A 26132-nucleotide genomic window follows, 5' to 3' on the forward strand; every position below is an offset into this window, starting at 1 on the left:
GATGATTTGCAATATGCGTTTCAAAATACTGTTCAGGTTTTCGTGGTTTCGTGTCGTATCGTTCATAAAGGCTCCAACATGCCTGCATGCATCGGCCTTGGTCACCTAATGGCTGCTTTCCATGCTGCTCAAAATCTGGCAGCCTACCTATTGTCCCTAATCCCAGAGATCACACTCTGACCTTGTCCTCGGTCTTTTTGGGCCTTTCTATCGCAACTATCCCCGACATTCACACTTACCGCTTTCTGCACCCAGTTGTCATTCTCCATCCTCTCCACAGGGCCAGACCATTTCAATCTCCCCCTCCACATTACAACACTAATACACTACAGTCCGTTCAGTGTTCTCAACTCCAGTCGTAAACCTAGCCCCCCCTCCCCCATCCCAAGGCCTGGCGTTTTAGGACACATTGCACATCCATCTAATCAGTGCCATTTATGTACATTGTATGTGGTAAATGATGTGCTGTTCCTTTTGATGTACTGTAAGCTGTTGTAAGATGTGTGTGGCATGATTGGCCAGGTGGTTGTGGATAGATGGGTGTGGTTGAGAAGGCAGGTGGCTGTGGATGGGATGGTTGGTGGGTGGGTTTGGGTAGGGCAAGTTGGTACGTGGATGTGGATGGACGGTTGTGGCCGGGTGGGCAGGTTGGTGGGTGGCTGGATGTGGGCGGGCCAGTGGCTATGGGTGACCAGGAGGGTGTGAAGTAAAAGTAATTTTATTGCCATCACCGAATTCTACAAACCGAAGTTAATGTTAATACAAAGTACAGGCACAGTCGTCGAGCAAAAGCTCCCTGACAGACGGATTTATACATACATATATATATATGTAGTACAGGCAACCTTAGTATCCTGATTTACAATATCAGCACTTTAGTTTCAATAATGATACATTAAATTCAGTTTACTTGAGATCAACTGTATAAATGAATGGCAATGACCTATAAATTCTGTAAAGTACTTAAGTCTAACCATCTTCTTAAACATAGATATATTGTTAGTAAGAAACAAGATCTCAATATTTACTGGTATTGCATTCCATATAAGAGGATCGTTCGTTCGTTGAAAGATTTCCTGCACCTTTAGTGCAGGCCAGGACATACATTGGCCCGGTCAGTCGGGTGTGGACTGACTTAAAAATAGTAAGGGGGAAGACAAGGTCTGGGGACTGCCCAGCACACATGCCCTGTCTTCTGGCTGGCTTTGTGGTGTGTGTGATAGAGGATCATTACATGTAATGCTAGTCTTAGAGTTGTGTGGAACCTTGGACACTAGATTTGAATTTTTCCCCTTGTACTATATTGGCTGTCAATAAATTTAAAAATTTGAGTATCAGGATTCCTAATGGTTGTGAATATTAACAACAAAAAATACTTATGATTAAACTGAATTTTTAAAAAATTGAGTTACAAATAAATCCGCAGTAGAATAAAATTTTCAAAAAAAAAAGAAAAAAAAGAAAAGAAAGGCCATTAATAGTTGCCAAGACAAGAGGGCCAGGTACACGCCCATATAGATATTCAGTAATTGATAATTATATGGATAACGTAAAGTGTAATATGTACTCATCATGGCCTCGGCTGTAAGATGATTACGTACTCTGTACAATATAGCACATACCCTAGATAATTTAAGACAAACTTCATTTATTATGATTATTCCAGTTTAGATGTTCATCAGCATAATTTATACACCAAGAAAGTTTGAATATTTTGAAAAATGTATAATGGGTCTTAGTAACATTGTTTTAGTTTATTTGATTTAATCCAGTGAATTAATAAACATAATTCAGAACAATGTAAAATATAAAGAGTGTATATTTGTATCAGCTAGAATAAGAGTTGTATCATCTGCATATATTGTAAATTTGAAATCAGAACCTATTAATTATATCATTAATATAGATGAGAAAATTGGTACTACAGCTGTCCTTGTGGAACACCTGTATAAATAAGCTTTATCACAAGAGTATTTAGAATTGCAGTTAACAGCTTGACTTTTGAATAGATGTAATGGCGTACCTCTAATACCAGCATTTTCTAATTTGTTAAGAAGTATGTTGTGATTTAATTAATCAAAAGCCTTAGATAAATCAATAACTAATCCAAAAACATAAAGTTTTTCATCTAACAGTTTGTAAACCCTTGAAACAAAATGAAGTATTGCCGACTCAGTGGAATGATTAGCTTGAAAACTATGTTGACAAGTAGATAATAGATGATTATTTTCTAGTTAATTTACTAAACGATGTGCAATAATTTTTTTTAAAATTTTGCTAAATCCTGGTAGAATGGAGATAGGTTGATAAATATTAATATCTGTTCTGTCTCAGACTTGTGTAGGGGAATTACTCTAGCCTTCTTCAATTTTTCTGGGAAGACTTCTATTTTAGGGGACAGATGAAATTATGCAACAAGGGAAATGATGATAAAGAGGAAGTAATTTTAAAACTATAGGTGATATATCATCAATTCTGGGTGCAGCAGATTTTAGTGAATTTAAATGCTTTTCTATTTCTGTGTGAGAAGTTGGAAATAAATGAGAAAGCAGGAGGATTAGACAAATACTTTGTATAATCATTACTTACTTTGCTATTTGATGTATATCCCATTGTTAGAAAGTGTCCATTATATTCATTAGATATCTATGAATTAGGCGGTTTTGATTGATGTTTATTGATGTTGGAAGTCCTGCCAAGTATTAATTTATTGTTCTCCAATGCGACTTGATTAGATTTTAATTTTTTATAATACATCTAGCTTATCTTAACCCTGGAACACATTCGTTTTTTTTTTTTTTTTTTTTTTTTTTGTACGCTACCACGTTCGTGGTCACTATTGACAGATGTACCGCCCCAGTCAAACTCCCCACCTGATTCTGTCCTCGGAGCGGGGTAGGGTTTTTTTTTTTTTTCAAGAATACTCCCCCAGTATCCCTGCTTGTAAAAGGCGACTAAAAGGGTTGGCGGAGGGTTAGTGCCCCTCCCCGGAAAACAACTAACTAAATAAACAAACGGCAAGCCTCGGACAAGGACTGACCAAACGATGACGACCAAGGACTGGACAAAAGACATGGTAATTGGAACTTGGAATGTAAGGGGAGCGAATGATGAGGTGAAAGAGAGAGAGATTGTCCAGGTGCTTGAGGGTGCGAAAGTGGATGTATGTGGAATAACTGAAACAAAATGGAGAGGAGAAAGTGTGAGAGAATGGGAGTATGGATGGGGTATATGTGCAGAGTAGGTGAGAATGAGAGGGCAAAGGAAGGAGTATGTATAGTTGTGAGTAAAAGATGGAAGAGGAGCATAAGACAGTATGGATCAGTTGGGTCAAGGATTGTGTGGGGAAAGTTGGAATACAAATGTGGGCGATTGTGTGTGTGTGTGTATGCGCCAACGCAAGATCGTGCTAGAAGAGTGAGAGAAGAGTTCTGGACAAATGTAGAAGTGTGCATGGAAAAGTTTGGAAGGAATGAGAGAGTGTTTTTGATTGGTGATATGAATGGTAAAGTTGGGAATGTGAAGGTGTATGGAATAGTTGGTGAGTGGGGTGTGCCTGCTGAGATAGATGAGAATGGGAGTGCGTTAGTGGACACTTGTGCTGGGAGGGGGTTGGTGATAGCCAATACTCTCTTCAGGCATAAAATGATCCACAGGTATACATGGCGAGTGATGAGAAGGGTGGGTGGTGAACTGAATGAAAGGAAGGCAATGATTGATTGTGTGTGTGTGGATGAAAGGATGCGAAGTTGTGTGATTGATGCAAGAGTTTATAGAGGGTGGGGGAGTGGACTTTCTGACCACTACTTGGTGATGGCCAGAATTAAAATTCAAGTAAGATGGAGGAATAGAAGAAGGGAAGGACGAGAGGAAGGAGTAGTTGCAAGGAGAGTGGAAAGGTTACAAGAGGATGAGAAAAAGGCAGAGTATAAGAGAGAAGTGGAGGAACGATTGGGCAAATATGAATTGGAGCAGATGGGAGACGTGGAAGGTGTGTGTAGGATATTTACAGAAGAAATATGTGCAGCTTGTGATTTGGTGTGTGGAAGGAAGAGAAGACGAAGGGGTGTGCAAGGAACAGCATGGTGGACTGAAGAGGTGAAACAGGCTGTGACACAAAAGAAGAAAGCATACAATGAATGGATGAGAAATAGGGGCGTGGAAGAAGTTGAGAAGCGGAAGAGAGAGTTATATGTAGAAAGAAAGAGGTGAAAAGATTACTAAGAGAGAGTAACAAGAGAGTGGATGAGGAATTTGGAAGGAATTTGAGTGTAAAGTGGAGGGACTGTAAGAAAATGTTCTGGAGAGAAGTTAAAAGAGTAAGACAGGGTGGAAGTGAAGTTAGCAGAGGAGTGAAAGATAAAAATGGTAGATTACTAGTGGAGAAGGGAGAAAAAGTGAGCAGATGGAGAGAACACTTTAAGGAATTGTTGAACGTAGAGGATGGAAGTAATGCGAGTATAAGTGGCTGGGGAATGGCTGGGAGGAGGAGGGAGGTGAGAAGACTGGAAGAAATCAGTAGGATAGAAGTTGTGGAAGCAATGAAGAAAGTTAAATCGGGGAAAGCCCCAGGAACTGATGGAGTGTGTGGTGAAATGCTGAAGCATGGGGGAGAGATAGTAGTAGAATGGATGTGGAAGATGTGCAGATTGGCCTGGGAGGAAGGTAGAGTCCCGGAGGATTGGAAGTCAGGTATAATTATTCCCTTGTACAAAGGAAAAAGGGAAAAAGAAGTGTGTGGTAATCATAGGGGCATTTGTCTTCTTAGTATAATAGGAAAAGTGTATGGTAGGATACTTAATGACAGAGTTAGAGAAAGAACAGAGAAATTAGTTGGAGAAGAACAGGGAGGCTTTAGGAAGGGAAGAGGTTGTGTAGATCGGATATTCATTCTTAGATCTTTAGTGGAAAAGTTTCTAGAGAAAGGAAAGAAGTATGCGGCTTTCATGGATTTGGAGAAAGCATATGACAGGGTGGATAGACAAGGATTGTGGAAAGTGTTAAGAATATATGGAGTAGATGGGAAGTTGTTGAAGGCTGTGAAGAGTATGTACGATGGTGCGAAGGCTGCAGTGCGTGTGGATGGTGAACTAAGTGAATTTTTCTCTCTGAAAGTTGGTTTGAAACAGGGATGTGTCATGTCTCCATGGTTGTTCAATCTGTACATGGATGGGGTAATAAAAGAGGTACAAGGTAGGGTAGTGGATGTTGGAGTGCCCTGGTGAGAGAGGATAGTGTTTGGAAACTCCCTGTACTGTTGTTTGCAAATGATACTGTGTTGTTGAGTGAAGACGAAGAGGAGCTGCAAGGCTTGGTGGATGAGTTTGAGTGTGTGTGTAAGAAACGGAATCTAAAGGTGAATGTAGGGAAGAGTAAAGTGATGGTCTTTGAGAGAGGTGAAGTCAGTGAATGTACAGCGAGGTTGGATGGTGAGGAATTGGAAAATGTGAATACGTTTAAGTACCTGGGTAGTGTGATGAGTAAGGATGGAGGTTTGGAGGGTGAAGTGCTTGAAAGGGTACAGCAGGGAAGCTGGTTCTTTGAAAGCAGTGATAAGAAACAGGGAAGTGAGCATGGAAGTGACAAAGTTACTACATGACAGTATTGTGATACCAACTCTAACGTACGGAAGTGAAGCTTGGACGTTGTTGGAAGGACACAAGTCAAGAATGAGAGCAGTGGAAATGAGTTATTTAAGAGGAGCCTGTGGAGTCACATGGAGAGACAGGCTGACGAATGAGGATATAAAGGAGCGTTGTGGTGTTGATGTGGATGTGATAGGAAGCGTTATGAGGAACACACTGAGGTGGTTTGGCCATGTGGAGAGGATGGAGGATGAAAGACTGACGAAGAGAGTGTATGTGAGTGAGGTGGAGGGGGGAAGAGGGAGGGGGAGGCCGAGGATGAGATGGAGGGATGGGGTGGAGAGGTATATGAGAGGGGGGGGGTGAGTTGGGAGCAGGGCAGTGAAATGGCGGGGGACAGGGCGATTTGTTTGTGGCCACCCCAAACGGGATTGAGGCGTCTGGCAATAGATAGATAGATAGACAAGGTATGGACTTAAAATGTACTCTGACAGGGAAAAAAAAAAAAATGTTAAATAAATGTAATCCTCCAGGGGTAACTATAGACAATTTTTCTTTAAAAATAAGTAAAGACTATAGGCACGAGTAAAATGAATGGATCCCGATGTCTGTTGACCAACGGGGGGGTGTGGGGAGCAGCAGGCAGACTCCCGGTCTCCTGGTAGAAAAACATCGATTTTGGCCATGCACTAAATGTCTAGTACTGTAATACATTCGTGGACACTTTTATGGCCCACACCTATGTTATATGAAAAACCTAGCCAAGGAGCGCGCACCAACTAGGCTACCTTCACCCGACACAGCGCATCACTTTAGGAAGCTACTGAGAGGGCCACCCACGTGGCCCACATAGGAAGCAAGGGCCATGTGCCCAAGGTTTGCGTGGGAATAGTGTCCTCGAATGCGTTCCAGGGTTAATACTGAAATCAGTTTATTTTTATATATACGGTATGTCTAAGTTAAGGCCCCCCCCCCTTTTTTTTTTTTTTTTTTTCCACGGCATAGGTAATACAGGGACTAATGTCAACTTTTGTAATAACACGGATACTCTTTACAGGAAAGTGTTTTTGGTAGAATCTGACAAACATGTGATGAAAAGTAATGTAAGAATCTTTTGCACATTCACACTGTAGGACATCATTCCAGTTTAGCTGGGTTAAATCATCACTAAAATTTTCCAAAGCTACATTAGAGAAGATTCTCATTTCTTTACGTGTTGGCGAGTTTATCTTAAAATCCTTAAATCTAAATTGAGATATTGTTGGAAAATTATCTGATATATCAGTTTCAAGTATAAAATTATTAACATTCAATTCTACCTGTGTAGTCCATATGTAATCTATTATAGTTGCTGTAGTGTGTGTGATTCTAGTTGGCTTAGTGATTAATGGAAGTAGGGAGAAGGAATACATTATATGAATGAATTCATGAACAGAACTATTATGATTGTCAAAAGATCCAAATTAAAGTCTCCAAGCGCAAATATCCCATCATAATTTTTATCATTTGCTGAAGTTAGAATATCTGTTAAAATACTCAAGAAATCATTAATATTTCCACGAGGTGGCCTGTAAATACATGAACATAAATAAAGCTTACCCATCACTTTGACATCAACACCTACGCATTCCATAGAAATATTTAATATAGAAAAATATTTTGACGGTCGAAAAATACTTAGTGGTGATACATCATTGAGAAAACATGGTATATCCTGGTAACTGATACAGTGGAACAAGTAATTTATCAAGTCTTGTTTCTGTAAAACCTAAAATATCAAATGTCATATTATCATTAGAAATACATAAAACGGAATCAGTGAAATGCTGTAAATTACAGGAAATAATACATAAAACGGAATCAGTGAAATGCTGTAAATTACAGGAAATGAGTGTTTAGATTTTAAGAGTAAATGTATTATTGCAATTAGAAAAGTGAAATGAATAAAAAAAAAAAAATACATAATTTGATATCAGAACACTGTGATGACGTAAATGCGTGTAAAAGTGATTACCATCTAAATCATTGTTATTTTTCAAGTACAGTGAGAGGATGAAAATATAAACCACGAAATTCATTACAGCTGGAAGTCATGCATGGAGTATCACATTCAAGATAAGATAATCATCACTTAAATAACAAAATGGTAAATGGTAGTGGCACTGAAAATAGGTAAAGATATAGAAATGTGAATTTAAAGCTACCTTCTAACTACTACTACCTGCGTTCTCCAAGGATGTAGAAATGAGAATTTAAACCTACCTTGTAACTAGGACTTCCTGCGTTCTCCAAAGATGTAGGAATGTGAATTTAAAGCTACCTTGTAACTACTACCTGCGTTCTCCACGATCTTTTTTCGGCATAGCTCCGCCTGATACTGACGAAACTCACGCCTGTTACCGCCAACATTGTCGGGAGCACCACCACCAGCACTAACATCTGCAGCACCAGTACCTTCTCGACCAGCTACCGATATTTTGTCAGTCTTTCCTTGGGACGTCACCCTCCCAGCAGTCTTCGAGGAGTAAAGTGTTCCCAGCACCACCGGTTTTCGAGTCAACCAGCAGTGGGCACCCCAGTGGTTCCAGCACCACTAAAGCCCTCAACACAGACAAAGCTATCCGAAGCAGTAATAGACTGCTGGCTGGTTGTGTCCTTGATCAATTTAGTGTGCTTGAAAAATGCTATTTTGCTTGCAGACCTTGCTTTTTTCAGTAGTGTAAGCTGACTCTGTTTTATGGCTTGTGAAGCAGGACAAAGGTCTATGTTCATATAGATGCCAGTACCCTTCAACTTCCTCGCATTCCTGAGGACTGCCTCTCTATCACTGAAACTCACTTGCCTGTCGGCCGGTAGCCATGCCGACAGGCAAATAATGGCCGGTAGCTGCACTTCGCCTGTGCCTTCGTCAGGGAGTCGGGGCCCAGGCAACGGCCAGCAGCTGCATTTTGCCTGTGCCTCCGTCAGGGAGTCGGGGCCCAGGCGACGGCCAGCAGCTGCACCTATGACGAAGGGACGGTCGGTAGCCGCCCTCGTTTCATTGCCCACAGGAACCCAGCGACGGCCGGTAGCTGTGTCGGGGAGGAGTGCCAAAGCCCCTCGCCCCCTGTGACTCCACTACGAGAGGGCGACCTGCCGACCGGCGGGGGCGCAGACGACCCTGCTGTCCACCGCGAACGAGGCAACCTTCAGGAGGAAGGTCCCAGCCTCGAGGACTACTGGCGAGGCCCTGTGCTATTCTCAGGGCTCCTCTCAGTACAGCTGGCTCCGGAAGGGCCCTACCTGACGGACTCCAACAGAGGTCGATGCCGCAACCAGCTCCTGACGGCGTCCCCGACTGCAGGAGACCACAGCCGACAGGACTCCGAGGCCACCCCAGGACCCCCGGGTGGTATCTCTCCCCACCCACACGCAGGAGACACTGTGAGACCCCTGACGAGGCTCAGCCACCTTCAGGAATAGGACTGTGAGCTTCCCCGACGGCCTCTGCCCTCACCGCCGCCCTACCCAGATCCTAACAGGAGGTGGCGGTGCAAGTGCAGTGACAGTGGAACAGTAACTTATAGACAGGTCGGTTTATCAATATATAAAAAAGGGGAAATTAAGTAAAAGATCTGCCAGTGATATAGTGACTTCAGGATAGATCCCCATGAGAATAGTGACGAGGAAAGGCCGAGTAGTGAATATAGTGACCTCAGCGAATGTGCAAGAACCGCGTCTGGGCCCCGGTAATAAAAGTTCCTCAGTGTAGTAAGGCCTAACACCGAGCCACGCACCCCAATGTCAGCGTAACTTTCCCCTAGTGTGACAGTGAATAATTCTTCCTGCCCAACACCACGAGTACTGTACAGTGTGCTGTTCACTTTGATCCAGAACTATTGTCCAGACAGTATCCTGTGCGATACTGCCACCCATGATTTCAGTACATGTCCTGTAATTGTCTGGATTACTGTTTTGTGACATCTGCCTTGTTCCTAAGCATCGAATTTGTCAATATACGTGTAAGGTTGTTGCCCTGAGTTTTTTTGCCCTGCCTCTCTTGATATATAAGCTTAGATCTAGGAAGGACCCAGCCGCATCCTAGGCGTTTCTACTGTAGTGCGGGAAGCCGCCTAAAAACACCTAGCATAACACTCGAGCTACCCCTGCACTCCCCACCCCCTCTCCAGAGCTGCTACAGCACTCGCTTACCTACTAGGGTGTCCCACTCCTCTCAGCCACCCCTGCACTTGCCCGATTTCACTTGAGCTACTACCCCCTCACTCTCCCCCCACTGACCCTCCCTCTCCTGAGGTACCCCCGCACTGACCCCCCCCCTCTCTCGAGCTACCCCCGCACTCACCCCCCCTCTCTCGAGCTACCCCCGCACTCACCCCCCATCTCTCGAGCTGCCCCCGCACTGACCCCCCCTCTCCTGAGCTACCCCCGCACTCACCCCCCCTCTCTGGAGCAACCCCAGGCACTTGCACGATCTCACTTCAGCTACTCCCTCACTCACCCCCCACTTCCCCCGCACTGACCCCCCCTCTCCTGAGCTACCCCCGCACTGACCCCCCCTCTTCCAAGCTACCCCCGCACTGACCCCCCCTCTCCTGAGCTACCCCCGCACTGCCCCTCCCTCTTCCAAATTACCCCCGCACTGCCCCTCCCTCTCTCGAGCTACCCCCGCACTGACCCCCCCTCTTCCAAGCTACCCCCGCACTGACCCCCCCTCTCTCGAGCAACCCCCGCACTGACCCCCCCACTCCTCAGTTACCCCAGGCACTTGCTCGATCTCACTTGAGCTACCCCCTCACTCACCCCCCACTTCCCCCGCACTGACCCCCCCTCTCTCAAACAACCCCCGCACTGACCCCCCCTCTCTCGAGCAACCCCCGCACTGACCCTCCCTCTTCCAAGCTACCCCCGCACTCACCCCCCCTCTCCTGAGCTACCCCCGCACTCACCCCCCTTCTCCCGATCTACCCCCGCACTCACCCCCCCTTTCTCGAGCTACTCTAGGAACTTGCCCGATTTCACTTGAGCTACCCCCTCACTCACCCCCCACTTCCCCCGCACTGACCCCCCCTCTCCTGAGCTACCCCCGCACTGACCCCCCCTCTTCCAAGCTACCCCTGCACTGACCCTCCCCCTCTCGAACAACCCCCGCACTGACCCCCCCTCTCTCGAGCAACCCCCGCACTGACCCTCCCTCTCTCGACCAACCCCCGCACTGACCCCCCCTCTTCCAAGCTACCCCCGCACTCACCCACCCTCTCTCGAGCTACTCCAGACACTTGCTTGATCTCACTTGAGCTACCCCCTCACTCACCCCCCACTTCCCCCGCACTGACCCCCCCTCTCCTGAGCTACCCCCGCACTGCCCCTCCCTCTTCCAAGCTACCCCCGCACTGACCCTCCCTCTCCTGAGCTACCCCCGCACTGACCCTCCCTCTTCCAAGCTACCCCCGCACTGACCCTCCCTCTTTCAAGCTACCCCCGCACTGACCCCCCCTCTCCTGAGCTACCCCCGCACTGACCCTCCCTCTTCCAAGCTACCCCCGCACTGCCCCTCCCTCTCTCGAGCAACCCCCGCACTGACCCCCCCCTCTTCCAAGCTACTCCCGCACTGCCCCTCCCTCTCTCGAGCAACCCCCGCACTGCCCCTCCCTCTCTCGAGCAACCCCCGCACTGACCCTCCCTCTCTCGAGCTACCCCCGCACTGCCCCCCCCTCTTCCAAGCTACCCCCGCACTGACCCCCCCTCTCCTGAGCTACCCCCGCACTCACCCCCCCTTTCTCGAGCTACTCTAGGAACTTGCCCGATTTCACTTGAGCTACCCCCTCACTCACCCCCCACTTCCCCCGCACTGACCCCCCCTCTCCTGAGCTACCCCCGCACTGACCCCCCCTCTCCTGAGCTACCCCCGCACTGACCCTCCCTCTTCCAAGCTACCCCCGCACTGACCCCCCCTCTTCCAAGCTACCCCCGCACTCACCCCCCTTCTCCCGATCTACCCCCGCACTCACCCACCCTCTCTCGAGCTACTCCAGACACTTGCTTGATCTCACTTGAGCTACCCCCTCACTCACCCCCCACTTCCCCCGCACTGACCCCCCCTCTCCTGAGCTACCCCCGCACTGACCCCCCCTCTCCTGAGCTACCCCCGCACTCACCCCCCTTCTCCCGATCTACCTCCGCACTCACCCCCTCTTTCTCGAGCTACTCTAGGAACTTGCCCGATTTCACTTGAGTTACCCCCTCACTCACCCCCAACTTCCCCCGCACTGACCCCCCCTCTCCTGAGCTACCCCCGCACTGACCCCCCCTCTTCCAAGCTACCCCCGCACTGACCCCCCTCTCTCGAGCAACCCCCGCACTGACCCTCCTTCTCTCGAGCAACCCCCGCACTGACCCCCCCTCTTTCAAGCTACCCCCGCACTGACCCTCCCTCTTTCAAGCTACCCCCGCACTGACCTCCCCTCTTTCGAGCTACCCCCGCACTGAGCCCTCCCTCTCTCGAGCTACCCCCGCACTGACCCTCCCCCTTTCAAGCTACCCCCGCACTCATCCCCCGTCTCTAGCTACTCCAGACACTTGCTCGCTCTCACTTATGATACCCCATTACTGACCTCCCCTCTTCCAAGCCACCCCCTTCTCCCGATCTACCCCCGCACTCACCCCCCCTCCCGAGCTACTCCAGGCACTTGCCCGATCTCACTTGAGCTACCCTCTCACTCACCACCCCTCTCCTGAGCTACCACAGCACTGACCCCCCCCCCTCTCGTGCTACCCCTACACACTCTCACGAGCTACCCTAAGCACTTACCTGATCTCACTTCACTCAACCCCCCACTGCCCCTTCTTCTTTCGAGCTACCCCCGCACTGACCTCCCCCCTCTCCAGAAATGGAGAAATGAATCCTCCCCCCCCCCCGAGCTAGACATCAAAGGTCATAGCCCCACTAGGTCACAGGAGTGAGCTACCCCTCCCGTCTTGGCAAACCCGGAAGCTCTACCTATGAGCCACCGTGCCCCCCCTCCTCTGGAAATGGGAGGAATGGAGTTCCCCGAGCTAAGCCCTGTATTGGACTATATAGCCCCGCTAGGGTTACAGGAGGGAGCTACCCCTCCCGGCACGGCAGCCCGGGCGAGGCTCGAACTTGCAATCCCCCGATCACAAGTTCAGCGCGCTACCACTGTGCTACCGCGCCCCCCCCCCTCCTCTCTGGAGCTGCTATATATAGCACTCCTCTCTCTACTACGGCACTACCCCCGCACTGACCCCCCTCCCTCCCTCGAGCTACCCCCGCACTTACCTCATGGGCTACACTTGCTCTCACCCCCTTCCCCCACCCCCACTTACCCCCCCCTTTTTTTTTTTTTTTTTCCCTTACATCCACAAGAATAGGAAAGTAACATCAAGACAGCAACATATTTATTTATGCTGTTCAGAGGATGTATCTTCCAGCCACCGAAAAGGAAAATATACACCAGCATCTTATTGAGGAAAGAAGAAGTGCAGGTATGGGAAGAGAAGAAAGAGAGGAGGACGACGACGACGATCAGGAGGGAGAAAATGAGAGGAAGAAGGGGGGGAAGAGGGGGAGAGTAAATAATAAGAACTGGCACCAGGACCACGAGGACTATATGGCACTAAAACCGATGTATAAAAATGACGGGTATGCTATGGTGCACTAAAAGCAAAGGGGAAAGCGAGGTAGACACATGTGAGGCAAGATACGGGTTTGAGATAAGAAGCGCATGAGGTGTGATGGAAAACAGGGGATTCACCAAGAACATCGGCTAAGGTAGGGGGACGTCACATGGAGTAAAGGAACGGAAGAGTCCGTCTGCGCACGGCGTGGAACCGAGGGCAGTCAAGCAAAAGATATTGGACCGTTAGTGAAGCCTGGCAACATTGACAGGTCGGAGGAGTGCCTCCTGACATTAGAAAGCCATGTGTGATACGCGTGCGACCAAGGCGCTGACGGGCTAGGGCCGTTTCCCAACGCCTGTTGCGATGGGAGGACGACTGCCAGGGAGTGACAGTGTAAGAGGGGGAGAGAGAAGGATTAGGTGCAGGAGGAGGAAGGGGGGATGGGGGGTGAGAGAAGGATTAGGTGCAGGAGGACGAAGGGGGGATAGGGGGTGAGAGAAGGATTAGGTGCAGGAGGACGAAGGGGGGATGGGGGGTGAGAGAAGGATTAGGTGCAGGAGGACGAAGGGGGGATGGGGGGAGAGAGAAGGATTAGGTGCAGGAGGAGGAAGGTGTGATGTGGGGACAGAGAAGGATTAGGTGCAGGAGGAGGAAGGGGGGATGGGGGGAGAGAGAAGGATTAGGTGCAGGAGGAGGAAGGGGGGATGGGGGGAGAGAGAAGGATTAGGTGCAGGAGGAGGAAGGGGGGATGGGGGGAGAGAGAAGGATTAGGTGCAGGAGCAGGAAGGGGGGATGGGGGGAGAGAGAAGGATTAGGTGCAGGAGCAGGAAGGGGGGATGGGGGGAGAGAGAAGGATTAGGTGCAGGAGGAGGAAGGGGGGATGGGGGGACGGAGAAGGATTAGGTGCAGGAGGAGGAAGGGGGGATGGGGGGACGGAGAAGGTGCAGGAGGAGGAAGGGGGGATGGGGGGACGGAGAAGGTGCAGGAGGAAAAGGATGAAGATAAAGCAGAGGAAGAGCAGGACGAGAACCAGGAGCAGGAGTGACCTGGGGAGAAGGAAGAGAAGGTACAGGAGGAGATGCAAGAGAGAGAAAAAAAAAAAAAGAGAGAGAGAAGGAAATCCAGGGTGGGGGGGAAGAGGAAAAGTAGGAGGAAATCCAGAGGAAAGAGAAGGGGGAGGGAAAGGAGGAAGACCAGGAGAGAGGAGCGGGAGGGAAAGGAGCGGGAGGGAAAGGAGGGGGAGGGAAAGGAGGGAGAGCAGGAGAGAAAGCAGAAGGGAGGAGGGGAAGGGGAAGGGAAAGGGGGAGGAGGAGGAGGAGGAGGAGGAGGAGGAGGAGGAGGAGGAGGAGGAGGGGGAGGGGGAGGAACAGGAGAAGGTGCAGGTGTCTTAAAAAATAAGTTTTCAAGGACGACGAGAAGAAAAGGAGGAGGAAAAAGAATATACACCAGTATGTTATTGAGGGAGGAGGAGGAAGAATAGCAGGAATGGGAAGACTAGGAAGTGCAGGAGGGGGAAGACTAGGAAGTGCAGGAGGGGGAAGAGAAGGAAGTACAGGAGGGGGGAAGAGAAGAAAAGGAAAGAGAAGGAAAACGATGAGGATTATGAGGATGAGGGGAAAAAGGGAGAGGGAGGGAGGGAGAAAGAGAGAGAGAATAAGGAGGGGGGGGGGGAAGTAGAAAGTGCAGGAGGAAAAGGATGAGGATAAAGCAGAGGAGGAGCAGAAGCAGGAGCAGGAGTGACCTGGGGAGCAGGAAGAGTAGGTACAGGAAGAGGAGGAGATGCTGGAGGGAGGGAAGAGGAGGTGGAGGAGGAGGAGGAGAAGGAGGTGGGAGGAGGAGGAGGAGAAGGAGAAGGAGGTGGGAGGAGGAGAAGGAGGTGGAGGAGGAGAAAGAAGTGCAGGAAGGGGGAAAAGAAGAGGAGGAGGAGGAAATGCATGGGGGGGGTGGAGAGGATGAGCACAAGCAGGAGTGACATGGGGAGCAAGAACAGCAGGTATAGGAAGAGGAGGAGGAGATGCTGGAGGAAGGGAAGAGGAGGTGAAGGAGAAGAAGGAAGTCAAGGAAGGGGGAAAAGAAGAAAGATAAGGCGGAGGAAATGCAGTGGGGGGGAAAGAGGAGGAGGAGGAGAAATGCACCGTGAGGGAAGAGGAGGGTGAGGGTGATAGGGAGAGAAGAAGGGAAAAGGTGAGGAGGGGAAGGGATAGGAGGAGTAGGAAGTGCAGAAGGGAGGAGGATGAGAAGGTATGAGGAACAAAAGGTGCAGGAGTTTACATTTTTCAAGGAGGAGGAGGAGAAGAAAAGGAGACGGAAAAAGAAAATATACACCAGTAGGTTATTGAGGGAGGAGGAGGAATACCAGAAGGGGAAAGAGAAGAGGATTAAGTGCAGGAGGGGGAAGAGAAGAAAAGGAGAAGGAAGACGATGAGGATTAGGAGGGAGAGGATGAGGGGAAGATGGCAGAGAGAGAAGGATGAGGAGGGAGAGGATGAGGGGAAGATGGCAGAGAGAGAAGGATGAGGAGGTTGGGGATGGAGGAGATGGTGCTGAAGGAAAAGGATGAGAATAAAGCAAAGGAGGAGCACGACGAGGAGCAGGAGCAGGAGTGACCTGGGGAGGAGGAAGAGAAGGTACAGAAAGAGGAGGAGGAGATGCAGGAGGGAGGGAAGAGGAGGTGGAGGAGAATGAAGTGCAGGAAGGGGGAAAAGAAGGAAGAGGAAATGCAGGGGGAAAGAGTAGGAGCAGGAGGATAAGCAGGGATGGAAGAGGAGGGGGAGGGAAAGGAGGAAGAGAAGGGAGAAAAGGAGGAGGTAAAGGAAGAGGAGGAGGAAGTGCAGGAGGTGGAGGTGGTCAAGAAATTTAAAAATAACACTTATCAAAGAGAAGAGCCGGAGGAAAAAAGAAAATATACACCAGTATGTTATCGAGGAAGGAGGAGGAATAGCAGGAGGGGGGAAGAGGAGAAGAGGAGGAAGTGCAGGAGGGGGAAGGAGAACAGGAGAAGACGATGAGGATTTGGAGGGAGGGAGAGAGAGAGAAAGAGAGAGAAAGAGAGAGAGAGAAATAGAGAGAGAGAAAGAGAGAGAGAGAGAGAGAGAGAGAGAGAGAGAGAGAGAGAGAGAATGGGGAGGGGGGAAGGAGTAGAAGGTGGAGGAGGAAAAGGGTGAGGATAAAGCAGAGGAGGTGCAGGAGTGACCAGGGGAGGAGAAAAAGAAGGTACTGGAAGAGGAGGACGAGATGCAGGAGGGAGGGGAGAGGAGGTGGAGGAGGTGGAGGAGGAAGTGCAAGAAGGGGGAAAAGAAGGAAGAGGAGGAGGACGAGGAGGAGGAAATGCAGCAGGGGGGCAGGGGAGGGAAGAGGATGAGAAAGAGAAGGAGTGACCTGGGGAGAAGGAAGAGTAGCTACAAGAAGAGGAGATGCTGGAGAGAGGGAAGAGGAGGTGGAGAAGGAAGATAAGGAGGAGGAAATGCAGTGTCGAGGAAGAGGAGGGGGAGGGTGAGCAGGAAGACAAGGGAAAAGGGGAGGAGAGGAAGGGAGAGGAGGGAGGAGAGGAAGGGAGAGGAGGGAGGAGAGGATTAGAAGGGGGAGGATGAGGGGAAGAAGGGGGGGGGAAGAGAGAGAGAGAGAGAGAGAGAGAGGATGAGGTGCAGGCCGACGAGGAGGGGGGGATGGAGGAGAAGGTGCAGGAGGAAAAGAATGAGGATAAAGAAGAGGAGAAGCAGGAGCAGGAGCAGGAGTGACCTGGGGAGGAAGAAGAGAAGATACAGGAAGGAGGATGCTTGAGTGAGGGAAGAGGAGGTGGAGGAAGAGAAGGAAGTGCATGAAGGGGACATAGAAGGAAGAGGAGGAGGAAATGCAGGGGGGAGGAGAAGAGGAGGAAGATGAAGGGGAGAGAGAGGAGGGAGAGAAGAAGGAAGAAGGGGAAGGGAGAAGGGGAGGAGGGGAAGGGAGAAGGGGAGGAGGGGGAGAAGGGGAGGGTATAACGAACAGAAGGTGCAGGAAGGGGAGGAGGTGAGGAACAGGAGTAGTAGGAGGAGGTGAGGAACAGGAGTAGTAGGAGGAGGTGTGGGAAGAGGAGTAGGAAGAGGTGTGGGAAGAGGAGTAGGAAGAGGTGTGGGAAGAGGAGTAGGAAGAGGTGTGGGAAGAGGAGTAGGAGGTGCAGGAGTTTAAAATTGCATTTTGCAAGGAGAATGAGAAGAGGAGGAGGAGGAAAAACATACATCAGTATGTTATTGATGCAGGAGGAGGAATAGCAGGAGGGGGAGGAGGATGAGGATTAAGAGGGAGGGGATGAGGGGAAGAAGGGAGAGAGGAGGAGGAGGAGGAGGAGGGGGGAGGGGGGGACATGAGAAGGTGCAGGAAGAAAAGGATGAAGATAAAGCACAGGAGGAGCAGGAGTGACCTGGGGAGGAGGAAGAAAGGAACAGGAAGAGGAGGAGGAGATACCGGAGGGAGGGAAGAGGAGGTGGAAGAGGAGAGGGAAGTGCAGGAGGGGGGAAAAGAAAGAAGAGGAGGAGGAGGAAATGCAGGGGGGGAAGAGGAGGGGGAGGAATAGGAGGAAGAGAAGAAGGAAGAAGGGGAGGAGGGGAAGGGAGAGGAGGAGGAGGAGGAGGCGGGGGAGGAGGAGGGTATGAAGAACAGAAGGTGCAGGAGGGGGAGGAGGTGCGGGAAGAGGACGAATTGGAGGAGGTGCAGGAATTTAAAAAATAACACTTTTCAAGGAGGAAGAGAAGAAATGGAGAAGAGGAGGAGGAGGCAAAAGAAAATACACACCAGTATGTTACTCAGGGGGGAGGAGGAGGAGAAGGAATAGCAGGAGAGAGAAAAGAAGAGGAGGAGGAGGAGGAAATGGAGGAGAGGGAAGAGAAGAAAAGGAGAAGAGGAGGAGGAAGTGCAGTAGAAGGAAAAGGATGAAGATTAGAAGGGAGAGGATGAGAGGAAGAAGGGAGGAGGGGAGAGAAGGATGAGGTGGAGGAGGAGGAGGAGGAGGAGGAGGGGGGGGATGGAGGAGGAGGAGGAGGGGGGGATGGAGGAGGAGGAGGAGGAGGAGGAGGAGGAGGAGGAGGGGGGGGATGGAGGAGACGGTGCAGGAGGAAAAGAATGTGGATAAAGCAGAAGAGGAGCAGGAGCAGGAGTGACCTGGGGAGGAGGAAGAGAAGGTACAGGAAGAGGAGAAGATGCAGGAGGGAGGAAAGAGGAGGAGGAGATGCAGGAGGGAGGAAAGAGGAGGTGGAGGAGGAGAAGGAAGTGCACGGAGGGGAAAAAGGAGGAGGAAATGCAAGGGGGGGGGTTAGAGGAGGAAGAGGAAGGGGAGGGAAAGGAGGAAGAGAAGGGAGAAGGGGAGGAGGAGAAGGGAGAAGGGGAGGAGGAGAAGTCCGGGAGGGGGAGGATGAGAGGGTATAAGGAACAGTAGGTGCAGGAGGGGGAGGAGGTGCAGGAGTTTATAAAATTGCATTTTGCAGGGATGATAAGAGGAAGAGGAAAAAGAAAACATACACCAGTATGTTATTAATGAAGAATGAGGAGGAGGAATAGCAGGAGGGGGAAGAGGATGAGGATTAGAAGGGAGAGGATGAGGGGAAGAGGGGAGAGGAGGAAGAGAGAAGGATGAGATGCAGGTGGAGGAGAAGGAGGGGGAGGGATGGAGAAGGTGCACGCGGAAAAAGATGAAGATAAAGCAGAGCAGGAGCAAGAGTGACCTGGGAGGAGGAGGAGGAAGTGCAGGAGGGAGGGAAGAGGAGGTGGAGGAGGAGGAGAAGAGAGTGCAGGAAGGGGGAAAAGAAACAAGAGGAGGAGGAAGAAGAAATGCAGGGGGAGAGAAGAGGAGGAAGAGGGGGGGAGGGAGAGGAAGAAAAGAAGAAGGGAGAAGAGGGAGAGAGAGAAGGATGAGGTGCAGGAAGAGGAGGGGGGGATGGAGGAGAAGGTGCAGGAGGAAAAAGATGAGGATAAAGCAAAAAAGGAGCAGGACGAGAAGCAGGAACAGGAGTGACCTGGGGAGGAGGAGATGCAGGAGGGAGGGAAGAGGAGGAGGAGATGCAGGAGGGAGGGAAGAGGAGGAGGAGATGCAGGAGGGAGGGAAGAGGAGGAGGAGATGCAGGAGGGAGGGAAGAGGAGGAGGAGATGCAGGAGGGAGGGAAGAGGAGGAGGAGATGCAGGAGGGAGGGAAGAGGAGGAGGAGATGCAGGAGGGAGGGAAGAGGAGGAGGAGATGCAGGAGGGAGGGAAGAGGAGGAGGAGATGCAGGAGGGAGGGAAGAGGAGGAGGAGATGCAGGAGGGAGGGAAGAGGAGGAGGAGATGCAGGAGGGAGGGAAGAGGAGGAGGAGATGCAGGAGGGAGGGAAGAGGAGGAGGAGATGCAGGAGGGAGGGAAGAGGAGGAGGAGATGCAGGAGGGAGGGAAGAGGAGGAGGAGATGCAGGAGGGAGGGAAGAGGAGGAGGAGATGCAGGAGGGAGGGAAGTGCAGGGAGGGGGAAAAGAAGGAAGAGGAGGAGAAGGAAATGCAGAGGGTGAAGAGGAGGGGAGGGAGAGGACGAAGAGAAGAAAGAAGGGGAGGAGGGGGGGAGGATGAGAGGGTATGAGGAACAGGAGAATGTGCAGGATGGGGAGAAGGTGCTGGAAGAAGAGGAACTGGAGGATGAGCAGGGGTTTAAAAAATATTATTTTTCCAGGAGGAAGAGAACAGGAGGAAAAAGAAAATATATACACCAGTATGTTATTGAGGAAGGAGGAGGAGGTAGTGCAGAAGGGGGAAGAGAAGAGGGAGGAGGAGGAAGAGGAGGAAGTGCAGGAGAGAGAGAGAGAGAGAGAGAGAGAGAGAAATGAGGTGCAGGAGGAGGAGGAGGGGGGATGGGGGGACAAAGAAGGTGCAGGAGGAAAAGGATGAGGATAAAACAGAGGAGGAGCAGGAGCAGGAGTGACCTGGGGAGGAGGAAGAGAAGGTACAGAAGGAGGAGGAGATGCAGGAGGGAGGGAAGAGGAGGTGGAAGAGGAGACGGAAGTGCAGGAAGGGGAAAAAGAAGGAAGAGGAGGAGGAAGAAATGCAGGGGGGGGGGAGAAGAGGAGGAAGCGAAGAATGGAGAAGGGTAGGAGGAGGAGGAAGTGCAGGAGGGGGGGGGGGGGAATGAGAGGGTATGAGGAACAAGACGAGGTGCAGGGGGGAGAGGAGGTGCGGGTAGAGAAGGAGTAGGAGGAGATGCAGGACTTAAAAAAAATAACACTTTTCATTTATTTCTTTTCAAGGAGTTTTCCAGGACAGGACTATTTTTCCAGTATTTCATGGACTTCCCAGGATGCATTGGGAACCCAACTAATCTCTTTCACCTTCATCCTAGCAGTTAGATTTGGGAATAAATCTGACTAATAAACAAGGAGATTCATTCATGCCACAAAACTAAGGCATATCATATTTCATGATAACAAGGCAGTGTCCCATTCCTACACCAAACTCTACTAAGCTCTTCCATACAAAAATATATAATAATAATAATAATAATTTCATACTTCTATGAATACTTTCCTATCACAACCTTCTTTCTGATCGTCAGTGCGGGTTCCGTCAGGGACGTTCCACTGGCGATCTTCTCACCTACCTTTTAGACTCCTGGTCATCCTCCTTTCGGGACTTTGGCGAAAGCTTTGCCATTGCACTTGACATCTCAAAGGCTTTCGATCGAGTCTAGCATAAATCTTTAATTTCCAAACTGCCCTCCTACGCTTTCTATCCTTCTATCTGTGCCTTCATCGCTAGCTTCCTTTCTGGTCGTTCTATAGCCGCTGTTGTTGACGGCCATCGTTCTTCTCCTAGATCTATCAACAGTGGTGTTCCTCAGGGCTCTGTCCTATCACCAACTATCTTCTTTTTATTCATCAATGATCTTCTAAGCTGTACATCTAACCCTATCCACTCATACGCTGATGACTCCACCCTTCACCTTTCCATTCGGTTCCCGCAACGCCCATCTCAACAGTTACTTCAACAAACAAGGGATAAGGCTATGGCACACCTAATGTCTGACTTGGCTCGTATCTCTGACTGGGGTAAAAATAATACGATTGTTTTTAATGCATCTAAGACTCAGTTCTTACACCTATCAACCCGACAAAATCTTCCACAGGTATACCCACTAATGTTTAATAATATTCAGCTTAATCCTGCATCATCCTTGAACATGCTTGGGGTTTCATTTACCGGGACTTATCTTGGAAAGATCATATTACATCTCTTGTAAAATCTGCTTCCAAGAGATTGGGTGTGCTAAGCCGACTCCGCTCTTTCTTTACCCCTGCACAATTGTTGACTCTATACAGGGGTTTTATCCGCCCCTGTGTGGAGCACAACTCTCATGTGTGGGGAGGCTCCCCACATACAACTCTTCTCAATAGGGTGGAGTCAAAGGCTTTTCGTCTCATTAACTCTCCTCCTCTTACTGACTCCCTTCAACCTCTGTCTCTTCGCCGCACTGTTGCATCTTTATCTCTTTTCTATTGCTACTTTAATGGTCGCTGCTCCTCTGAACTGTCTGCTTGCATTCCTCCACCTCTACGACGGGCGCGTAGCACCCGTCTGGCAGCAAACTCTCATCCCTTTTCTGTCCAACTCTCTAATGCAAGAGTTAACCGTTATTCCCAGTCTTTCATTTATGCAACAGGCCAACTCTGGAACTGTCTCCCTCTGTATTTCCTGCTGTCTATGATCTCCAGTCTTTCAAACGCAGTGTGTCCTGGCATCTCAAAATGATCGGATCTTGAATTTGGCTCTGTACTGTATTTTGTTTTTCTCTTGGAGGGAACTGTTACTGCGGGCTCATGGCCTTTGGTTCCTTCTTCCTCGCATAAGAAAAAAAAAAACACACAACAACAACAACAACCATGAACTGCTTCTAGGTATACTGTTCACTGATGGTTTCAGTTTCAGAACCATTTGAATAAAATATGAGAAAATGCCTTGACGTAGCAAGATGAAACTAAGAACACTGAATCACCCAAATGGGATGGCAAAATAATAATAATAGTTAATACTAAAACTGACCTGGGGTAGTAAGACTATACAGTACTAATATTACAAAATCCGAATGAGATGAAAAACTAACATACCTGTATCGACAAAAGTTATAATACTACTACTACTACAGTAATTCTAAGACTGCTACTACTACTAATAATAATAATAACACAAAGATACACGTAAATATACATGGTATAGAGGGAATGAATGGTTGCTGATACGAGGGCCATGAGAGGACGATGTGGGTCTGTCAGATTGTATGATTGTGGTATGCAAGATCAGGCTGAGAGGAGTGAGGTAGATTAGGAGAGAAAGGAGCAGTCAGGGATAAAGACTGAAAGTTGAGAAGCTGAGGATCAAAGAAATGGCAGATGATTGCAGGACCAAAGTAGTTTTTGGAGTTGGAATCAGTGAATTGGAATGAAATGGATCTGTACAGCCTCGTTTCGTTTCGTTTTCGTTTTTAAAGGCTCCAACATGCTTGCATGTGTAGGCCTTGGTCACCTAATGGCGGCTCTCCATGCTGCACGATCCATTGCAGCCTCCCTGTTCAGTCCCTTAACCCTAAGGTCACACTTAATGACCTCGTCCCATGTCTTTCTCGGTCTACCCCTCATAACCCCACCCCCAATATTAACGCTTCTCACCTTCCTCACCCAACTATCATCCCCCATCCTCTCCACATGTCCAAACCACCTCAATCTACCTCTCCTCATCACAACACCAATACACTCCAGTCCCATCCTACCTCTCAACTCTTCCATTGTAAACCCAGCCCCTCCAGGCCTTGGACGCAGGGACGCACTGCACATCCACCTAATCATTGTCATTTCTGTACGTCTGAGCCGGCGAATGTCTTCCTCCTTCACTGCCCAGGTCTCACTGCCATACAGCATTACACTCCTAACACACGCTGCATACAAAGACCCCTTAGCACATAGGGAGAGACCCCTCAATGTCAGGAGAGGCAAGAGCTCCCTGAACTTCTTCCAACCACTTCTCACCCTAGCCACAGAGCTAGCTCCAGCCCCACCTCCAGCACACAACATGTCTCCTAAATAACAAAACTCTTCCACACACTCAAGAGATTCACCAGCAAGTTCAATTCTTTCACGTCTGACGATCTCCACCTGCTCACCCCGGCATGCCGTACACATAAAATCAGCATTATCTCGCAGTCTACCTCTGATACCACTACATCTCTTATGCACCCATTTATCACACACACCGCACAAGATGGAATTACTTCCCACGCCCTTGTGGCAAACTGCACATGACCACTCTCCCTCGTCTTTGACAGTACCGCCACCAACCCTAGATATCATCACTTTTGTTTTATCTGCATTTACCCTTAAACCCTTTTGCCCCATACCATCTCTCCACTTCCTAAACCTGTGGAATGCATATAGGGATTGCTTAGTTAGAACTGCTAAAGCGGTACGTACTGTGGCAAGAGTAACAACAAAGAATAAAGGTACGGCATCGTGGGACAATGTGGTTAAGAGAGTGGTGGAGGAAAAGAGGAAGAAATAGCTAGAGTGGTTACAGGACAGGGGTTCAAGTTGAAATAAGAACTTAATATACTGACAGCAAGAAGCACGTAAAGAGACTAGTAAAGAGGAAAAAGAAGGGGGTAAATGATGATCTAGGAAGAAAAACGAATGTGAACTACTCGGAAAATGGGAAGTTATTCTGGAAAGAGGTGTGGAAATGTAGAAGCGAAAGCGCAAAGAAATGTGATGGTGTGAAGGATGTAGGTGGTAGATTATTATTAACCCACGGGTATGAAGTAAGGACCAAATAGAAGGAGTATTTTGAAAGCCTGATTAATGGGAATAGAGAGAGCAGACCGGTTGTAGACATGATTGGTTTTGCCGGTGTGCAGAGAAGGAATGCAGTGTCAGGAGACGTGACACGCGTACAAGCAAAGAGTGCTGTGAAGTGGGTGAGGGGTTGGAGGGCATCTGGGGTTGAAGGGGTGTATGCAGAGATTGTTAGGTGTGGTGGAGAGAGTGGAATGGGGTACTTGTTGGAGACGTGTAAGAGAGCATGGATGAGTGAAGGAGTGCCAGCAGAGTGGAAGGGGGCTGTGATTGTGCCCCTGTACAAGGGTAGGGGTGAGCATAGTGAGTGCAAGAATTATTGTGGCCTAGGTTTGTTGAGTGTGGTAGGAAGGGTAGGTGGAGGAATTATTATAAGGAAAGTGAGAGATATCAGAGGTCCTGGTAAGTGATGAACAGGGTGGCTTTGGGAGTGGCATAGGATGTTTGGATCAGGTGTTTGCAGTGAGACAGATAGTGGAGAGGGCTTGTGAGAGGGACCATAGGGTGTTTATGGCATTCATAGATCTGGAAAATGCATACGACAGAGTGGACAGAGAGGGATTGTGGAGGATTTTGTGCATGTGAGGTGTAGATGCTGGATTGCTGGGTGCCGTCCAGAGTTTTTGTGATGGTAGTGAACCACGTGTGGAGGTTGATGGGCGTCTGAGTGAATGGTTCACGATCGGTGTGGGTGTGCGACAGGGTTGTGTGGTGTCCCCATGGTTATTCAATATATGTGTGGATGGTGTGATGAGAGAGGTGAAAACACGAGTGGTGGAGAGAGGGATGGCATTGGTGGTGACTGGTGATGGATGGAATATCTCAAATTTGTTGTGTGCTGATGATGCAGTACTGCTTGCAGATGCCGGACAGGAACTTGGTGGGCTGGTGCAGAGTTGCGTTGTGCCTTGAGAGTAGGTGTGGAAAAGAGTAAAGTGTTGATTGTTGAGAGAGAGGGTGACTCCCGGTGCGATGCTGCAGTGAATGGAGAGACACTGGAACTGGTGAAAGAGTTCAAATGCCTGGGTGCAGTGATGGAAGAGGGGAAAGTATGCAAAAGAAGTTAAGGGTGGAGTGACACAAGGAAGAGGAGTGGTTGGTGTAGTGAGGGCCTTGATGGGAAACAGGGTTGAGTGTTGCAGCTGCACGAGGCTTGTACGAAGTGTTGGTGCCAGCTTTGACGTGTGGATGTGGGAATGTGGTGTGGCGGGAAAGTGAAAAGTCATTAGTAAGAGCAGTGGAGACGGGACTGCTGAGGAAGGTGTGTGGGGTGTGGAGGGTGGATGGGATGTGAAATGGTGTTATTTGTGAAAAATGTGGAGTGGGGAAGTCGTGGACACCGGAATTGAAGAGAGTGTCCTGGGATGGTGTGGTCATGAGGAGAGAATGGATAACAATGAAGTGGTGAAAGAGTTATGTCTGAGCGAGTTTGAGGGAGGGAAGAGGCGAGGTGGGCCGGGGAGAGGGTGGAGAGATGCGGTGGACGAGTGTGTGAGGAAGAGGAGTTTGGAGGTCGGTGGAGCTGGGGAACTGACGGGAGATCGAGCTGGATGGATGAATGTTGTGAGAAGTGCATGATCAGGGATTTGGCACCCCTTTTTGGCATGGCAGCATCTGGATTGACTATCAGATACATTTATATGAAGCTACACAACGTGGTGAATGTTTTTGGTGTATCCGATACAGCCAGAGTTCTGGGGTCTTGAATTATGAGTAAATGGAAGTGTGGGCCATTGGCTTGGGCAAATTTGGGCTGTCTGGACATTGCTACTCCTCACCCTGCCCTAGGGTGAGAAAGGAGGTCCAGATGATGATGATGATGATACTAATAATCATCATCATCATCAACTGGCCCTCCTTTCCCACTCTAGGGCGGGGTAAGAAGTAGCAACGTCCACACAGCACGAGTTTGCCAAGTTCAATGGGCCATGCTTTCATTCACTCATCATTCATGCCACTGGAATCCTGGCTCTATCTGTTACACAAAAAACTTTCACCACATTCTGTAGTTTCACAATAGAATTAATCCAAAAGCTGTCACACTAAAACGAGGTGCCAAATCCCTGTTCATGCGCTTCTTCTCACA

The sequence above is a fragment of the Coenobita brevimanus genome, chromosome 1, assembly GCF_032717465.1.
Source record: "Coenobita brevimanus isolate Jiangsu-jjx chromosome 1, ASM3271746v2, whole genome shotgun sequence".
Taxonomy (NCBI): Eukaryota; Metazoa; Arthropoda; class Malacostraca; order Decapoda; family Coenobitidae; genus Coenobita; species Coenobita brevimanus.